The 7,825-nt window shown below is 26.4% G+C and overlaps 1 long non-coding RNA gene across 1 annotated transcript in view; it reads left to right on the top strand.

Moving 5' to 3' along the window:
* The window catches only part of LOC122633245, a 59,532-nt gene that overhangs the window by 42,070 nt on the left and 9,637 nt on the right, over positions 1 to 7,825 (top strand). Inside the window, exon 2 of the long non-coding RNA XR_006328062.1 lies at positions 7,351 to 7,394. This is a non-coding gene — a long non-coding RNA (uncharacterized LOC122633245). The remainder of the gene's footprint in view (positions 1 to 7,350; positions 7,395 to 7,825) is intronic.

Below are 7,825 nucleotides of genomic sequence, written 5' to 3'. Positions count from 1 at the left end.
TATGTATGTATGTATGTATGTATGTATGTATGTTGTATGTATGTATGAATGGATATAGGCGCGTATATGTGTGCGTTTTTGTTTTTATATATATATATACCTATTTTAAATAACTGATTACTACGAAATCGTCGTTGAAAATATGTCAGTGTTGTCGTAAACAAGTCTATCGTTAATTTCTTGTCCGTCATTTTGCTTGTTATTTTAATATTATTAATTGTAATTTTAATATTATTATGCTTTCTTCATTATAATATTCATACTGTTTTTAAATAGTTATTTATATTATAATATAAGCATGAGATTTGAAATGCATAATAGTCACAGTTTAATATATATTATACAACGAAAGAGTTCAACTATATATTGAATAACTATAGTCGCATTTTCTAGCGGACTATAGAGTTTTATCATGTTAAATAGAGACAAATGACGCGAATGAAAATTCTTATTATTATTACTATTATTATAATTATTATTATTTCTTTTTGTTTCTCATTTTGTTTCTTGTTTTCTTTTCTCTCTCTCACTCTCTCTCTCTCTCTCTCTCTCTCTCTCTTTTCTTTTTTCTCGTTATTTTTTTTTTTAATTTAATTTTATTATTATTATTATTATTTTTTTTTTTTTTTTTTAATAAAGTATATAGGAACGAAGAGGCGTGTGAAAAAGACGTCAAGAGAGAGAGACTCTTCGTATAAATTCGTTCGAGACCTCGACGCTCCTCGAAAAGACGTGAAAATGTTCGTCGCACTCGTTGTAAGCGACGTTTCGACTTCCGGAATTTCTAATGGCTCTCTGGCGCCGTTCCTAACAGTCGATTTACGATCCGTGTGCGTCGAGACTAGTTCCTCTTTGCATGAGAGAGAAAGAGAGAGAGAGAGAGAGAGAGAGAGAGAGAGAGAGAGAAAGAAAGAGAGAGAAATATATATATATATACACATATAAAGAGAAATATTTTTGATGATGATGATGATGATGATGATGACGATGACGATGACGATACTTCTACGAACAAATAAATATTTTATAAATAAACAAATAGAACTGCTTTCTTGTCTGTATTACGAAAAAAATTATTCTTATCTGTATTCACGTAAGATATTTATTAATTATTTAAATGAAAAAAAAAGGAAAAAAAGAAGAAGAAGAATTTATTGTTCATTAAAAATATTCTTCTTTTCTAATTTTTTTTTTCCTCCAATCTAAATGATCTCATCTAGATTTGAGATAATAAATGATAATATATATATATAGGTGTATAGGTAGATAGAAATATTTTTCTTTTTTCTGTATTTGCCTTATTATTTTTCATACGACGATACAAAAAGTTTGTAATATTGCAATTATTATACGATAATATAATAGGAATATCGTTCGTGTATGTGTAATTCAGATATAGTAATCGTTATTATATATACATTTTTTTTTTTATTTTATTTTATTTTTTTTATTCAAACGAATCCTACATTCATCGGATATGAATTATACAAATTTATTATACAAAAAATTGCCCGATGTAATCTGATTAAAACGAAGAAAAGAGAGAAAAAAAAAAAGAAAACTACGATGAATTTAATATAATTTAATAACGTATCAGTGTTCGTATTCGATATTATTATAATTTTTTTCTAACTTTGTGAAATCGAAAAAAAAAAAAAAAACAACGACCACAGCAACGACTGTAACAAGAACAAAAAAAAAAAAAAAAAAGAAAAAACCAACTTTGATATTTTTTTCATCGCGAAAGCTAATAAATCGACAATTAACTTGAAAATTTCACTAGGGAGTTTTCTCGAAGAAAGGAGAAGCATGTTCGCGTTCTCTTCGAACGAATAAATCTTCGAGTTTTATCTTCTTCTTTACTCCTCCTATCTTGTGAGTTTCAAACAACAAGCCATCTTCTTCTTCTTCTTCTTCTTCTTCTTCTTCTTCTTCTTCATAATCTTCTTCTTCTTCTTCTTCTTCTTCTTTCTGTTCTTCTTTATCTTCTTTTTCTTCTTCTTCTTCTTCTTCCGCATTTTGCAACCACCCAAAGAGTTTCCATTGTATATTTTCTTCCATAACGTAGTCTCTCTCTCTCTCTTTTTTCTTTCTCTTTCGCTCTCTAAACTATCTTGTTGTGCTTCCGTAAGAAAATGAAAAAATAAAAAAACCAAAAAAAAAAAAAAAAGTAGTTTATACTGGTTATAAGACGGTACTCTGTGTTGCGAAACATAAAAGAGAAGACCATAAAAATGTATATGTACTTCGGTCGATACTGACCAAAGAGATAGAAAGAGATAGATAGAGATATAGATACAGATAGATGAAGAGATAGAGAGATAAAGAGATAGAAAGATAAAGAGAGGGAACTTCGAAGTAATTTTAACACAAAGACAAATATTTTTATCTCAAAAGATATTGCATTATCTTCTACTATTACAACGTGCATATATACATAAATAATATCATTTTTGTATAATGTCGAATAAAGGAGAATTATTGTAATTGAAAGTATTTTTTTTTTTTTCGTTTTTTTTTTCTTCTTTTCTTTTCTTATTTACAGTTTGAAAGAGAAAATCTGTTGAATAATACGTATAATAAAATTCAATGTCTTTATTTGCAAAGAAACGTTTTTTTTCTCTTTCTTTCTCTGTCTCTCTCTCTCTCTCTCTCTCTCTTTCTTTCTTTTTATAACGAGTTAATTTACTTATGTTAACTTACAGGAATAACTTTTTTTTTATTCTAAGTAATTCTTATCTTTAGAGATTTTCTCTTAATTATATACTTATTGTATACATATGTGTATAGAGACACAAATACAGATACACACGTGAAGTTTTCAGGTTCATTAATCAGTTATCTAATTAATGAAACAATGCGTCCGCGTGTTCGTCTGTCTCTGTATGTGTAACTATACATATGAGGTTCTTTAATAATTAATAAAATTACTGCATGACTTTATATAATACATTACATTAACATTTTTTTCTTTATTTCGTATATAGATATATATGTTTTAATCCAAAAAAAAAAATAAATAAATAAAAAATAAATAAAAAAACAAAAATATATATATATATATACACACACACACGTATACATTATTATTACATGTTATATCTACATATTATAATTATTAGATAATTAAGAGTTAAATATAAATTCATTAAAAAATATACATACGCGTGCTTATACATTTTAACGAGATTAATATTATAGTTCCATATAAATCTAAATGAATCTTTAGAAACGATACGTATACTCTTTATCAAAGAAATATCAGACTCGTATGACCCACTTTAATATACATATATATACATTTTCTTCGTTTTATCAATACTTTTTCTTTTATAATTATCATTAAAAATTTACTTATTATTACATTAGATAATTTCAAATATATATATATATATATATATATATATATATCTAATAGTCGTATCATTTTGTTTTTAAAGAAAAAGGATATCCAAACACGTGTCTTTGTTCTCTCTCTCTCTCTCTCTCTCTCTCTCTCTCTCTCTCTCTCTCTCTCTCTCTCTTTCTATCTTTCTTAAAATTTTTTTCCCCATTCTACGAAAGACTCCTCTTTCTCTATGTTCTTTCTCTCTGGTAGTACTATACGGACTGCTTCGCGATTAGAAGAGAGTAAAAAAGCGAAGAAAAAAGAAAAGAAGGGGGTGGTAAGGGGGAGGAGGGAGAGAAAAAGGAAGGAGAGCGTGAGAAGCGCGCTCCGTCCGTCAAATAACATCGAGGCCAGTCAAAGAACTCGTTGTGCCTCGTGAAGCAGCTCGAACGAGCGAACTAAAAATCTCACACCACACCATACCATACCACACCATACTACAGTACACCATACCGGTGCTCTCTCAGCTTACTATAGCTATTCTCTCGGCAAAATTCTTACGAAATGGATTCATATTCTTCCGTAGCTTTCGCACTTACATTGCTTCTAACTTATTTTTTTTGTTATTAATTTTTTCATTATTATTTTTTTTTATTTTTCTTTCTTTCTTTTTTCTTCTCTCTCTCTCTCTCTCTCTATATATATATATATATATATATATATATATATATATGTTATGTCCTCTCTTATTTTTATCTAATGTCAATCGGTCTCACTCTGTGATGAGAATGATCAAGGAGATTAATATTAATAATTATAACAATAATGGCTCGTAAGGTTAAAAAGATTAGAATCAGTTTTGAATGCTACGTCACATCGACTATGTAATTTAATCGTCACCTTTTCATTTTTTCTTTTTATTATTAACTTTTTAGTAACTCGAGAGTAATAATTTGAATGGCTAGAAAATTAATTAAAAAACGATTAAATTCAATTAGAACGACAATGAATTTATTTCTACAGAATTTATTGAAATTAATATATACGCACATTCATACATACGTACTTACATACATATATATATATATATATAAATAATTTGAGATTATACGAGAAAGATTCGTAAATTTTTGTTCTCTCCATTCAGTAATAATTTTAATGATAATGTATAATAGGATAATGTAAAAATGCTTAAAATTTCATTAACATGACAGTAAATCTTTTTTTTAAGAGTTTTTATTGAAATTTCGAGAAATATAATTTTTTACTGTATATGTATGTATTGATTTTATAAGAAAAATTCATTCTCTTCCGTAATTCTAACATTAACATCGCTTCTGACTCTTTTCTTCTTTTCTTCTACCGTTAACTGGCCTCACTCTGTGACGAGAATGATCAAAAAGAAGAAAAAGAAGATGAAGAAAAAGTATTAGCGAGGTTAGAAAGATTGGAACCAGTTTTGGATGCTGCGTCACATTAGCTATGAAATCATCGTCTTTGAATTTGTTTTCTTTTCTTTTTTTTTTTCTGTTCTTTGTTTCCTTTTTATTCTTTTTTATGTCCTTTTTATTTTTTTATTTTTTTCCATTAAACAAACATTCCAATGAAAATTTTATTGATGAGATGAATAATGTAAAAATGATTAGATCGGATCGAGAAGAAAATTCTATTCTTTTTTGCTTTCTTTTTTGTTTCTTTTTTTTTTTTTTTTTTCGAAGATTTGTTTATTACTTCATATGTTTCTATATATTCATACGTGTATCTGTATCGATTCTTTTTTTTTTTTTTGGGGAGGTTTTATACATAGAGGTGCATATATTATATAAATATATGGTATGAATAGATTGAAATTAAGTAAATAAATGATTTATTCTGTTTAATTAATAAAATATCAAAATTAATAATTTGAATATATATATGTATACAAACTTAATAGACATATGTATATGATCATTTAACATATAATTAACATAGTGAATGATACGTTAACCACATTATAAAAATATTAAATGAAACATTAATCTCATTGAACATATTCAATAAAATATTAACAACATTATAAACATATTAAATGAAATATTAACCATATAAATATATTAAATGAACAAAATCGTCATATGATAAACACATACATACATACATATATATATAAAGTTGTTTTATAAGTATATAAAACCAAACCTTGAATAAATTATAAATATATAAAAATATATTATATATAATCAGATATATAAATAAATAAATATATATATATATATGTAGATATTTGAAAATCGGTTGGTCACGCAAATGTAATGCTTTTCACGGTTAAGTCGTAAAATAATGACGAGGAGGCTCGAGCAACGCGCGAACTGGATCGTTAAAACGATTTCTTGCCCCTGTCTCGACAAAAGTGCTTTCTCTCGTAACGATCCTCCTCCATCTCCAAAGAAGGCAGAAAATACGCGGTTTATTCAAACGTGTAACGGCGCCAACGACGAAAGTAGAAAGCGCGTTTTACGACGTTCGTTCTGTCCAGTGTTCGATTATATTAACCAAAAATTTTACAGTATTTTGCACTCTAATAATAATAATAATAACAACAACAAAACAACAATAATAATACAATGTAATAATACTATTCATAATATAAATAGAAAATTTATATATATATATATATATGTATATATATATAGGTATGTACATAATATCTCTATTATCTCTCAGCTCTGTTTAAATAAATAACAGAATGATATTATAAATATTTTAATTTACATTCTATAACAAAATAATAATAATAATAATAATAATAATAATAAATTATATTGTATTATATCTATTCTACATTCTATTGTAATAACGCATCAAAATATACATCTATTTTCTCTTTATACATACATGTATATGCATACGTTCATAAAATATAAAATATTTAATTAATAATGTTTATATAAAAAAAAAAAGAACATATGTTATTTATATACATAAACTTTCTTCGTAAACTTAGTTCTTGTCGATAGAAAAGAAAGAATAAAAATGTCTAGAGAGTAAGAGAGACAGAGATAGATAGAGTTAGATAGATAGATAGATAGATAGATAAATAGAGAGAGAGAGAGAGACAGAAAGAAAGGACTTGTTTATTAATATGCTTCCTTCGGTGATCGATTTTGTAGCAACAACGTAGGCCTTATAAAATAGCGGCACACGTGACGCAAGTGAGAGTCAGGAAGGGTTCGTAATAGGTCACGGACTCACGTGGGGTGTAAATGGCGTATTATTAATAATAAAAATTGATTGCTTCGAACGAGAGCTCGTTCAAGCCAATCATCGAGGATCGCCTCGATCGAAACCAACCACGATCTCTTTTCAACGTTCTTGGATCGTTCGATAAGAGAGGACATTCGAGATATCGAATTCCAATCGAACTAGTCTATCCAATTATATCGATATATTTATATAAATATTATCAATGAAATAAATTATTTTACGAACTTTCCATTTCGTTCGAATAAATTTGTTAAGCATTTATTCGTGACATTATTTTTACGAAATAAGATATCGTTTGTTTCATCGATATTGTAAAACTTCGTTGTTTCGTTCGAGTAATTTATATTTTAAGTATTGTACGTTAGGTTTTTTGTTTTTTTTTTTGTTTTATTTTTTTTTTTATTTAGATACAGTATATATAAATTATTACTATTGGGTCTGAATATAATTGCGTTGTGGGCGATGAATTTACTTTTGTAAAAATACTGTTATGATTTCATGAGAGAAAGAGAAAGAGGGAGAAAGAGAGAGAAATATTTTTAATTATTAATATTAAATAATCAAGTACATAATTCGTTTATCAAGTATTTTTTTATTCAATATTATTTGTTATATACATATATTATTTAATATTAGTATTATTATTATTAATTCATCCGTCACAAATAATTATCTATCATACGTATTTAAATTTTTCTTAATAATTAAAATAAACGAATATATAAGTACATATATCTAAACAGTAATATTTAAAACGTATCTCTTTCTCATTACAGATGCAGCTTGACGAATGTTTAGAATTACCTAATACTGTAATAACGTAAGTACCTACCTACATACATATATATATATATATATTATCGATAAAAAAAGATATATAACGTTTACATTTAATTAATTCATATATTCTAACACATCATTACGACGATCGACGATAAAATTCTAACGAAATTGATAAGTTATTGATAATAACTTTTAACGATTCCTTTAACACATTCTTAACACGACAAGTTTCAATAAATTTCGTAACAAATAGAATAAACTATTTGAAAAATCGTAAATGTTTACGATCCATGAGTATTAAACGAAAAAGGAAAATAATTAAAAAAAAAAAAAAAAAAAAAAAACAGAAAAAAAAGAAAAGAAAAATAAAAAAGAAAGAAGGAAAAGAAAAGAAAAGAAAAAAAGAGATAGAAAATTGAATTTCCAAAGACGTGTTTCGGTGTTCGCATTTAACATGTTTTTAGTCGA

Source organism: Vespula pensylvanica, chromosome 12, assembly GCF_014466175.1.
Source record: "Vespula pensylvanica isolate Volc-1 chromosome 12, ASM1446617v1, whole genome shotgun sequence".
In the NCBI taxonomy this organism is placed as follows: domain Eukaryota; kingdom Metazoa; phylum Arthropoda; class Insecta; order Hymenoptera; family Vespidae; genus Vespula; species Vespula pensylvanica.
This window is presented reverse-complemented; position numbering and strand designations above follow the sequence as displayed.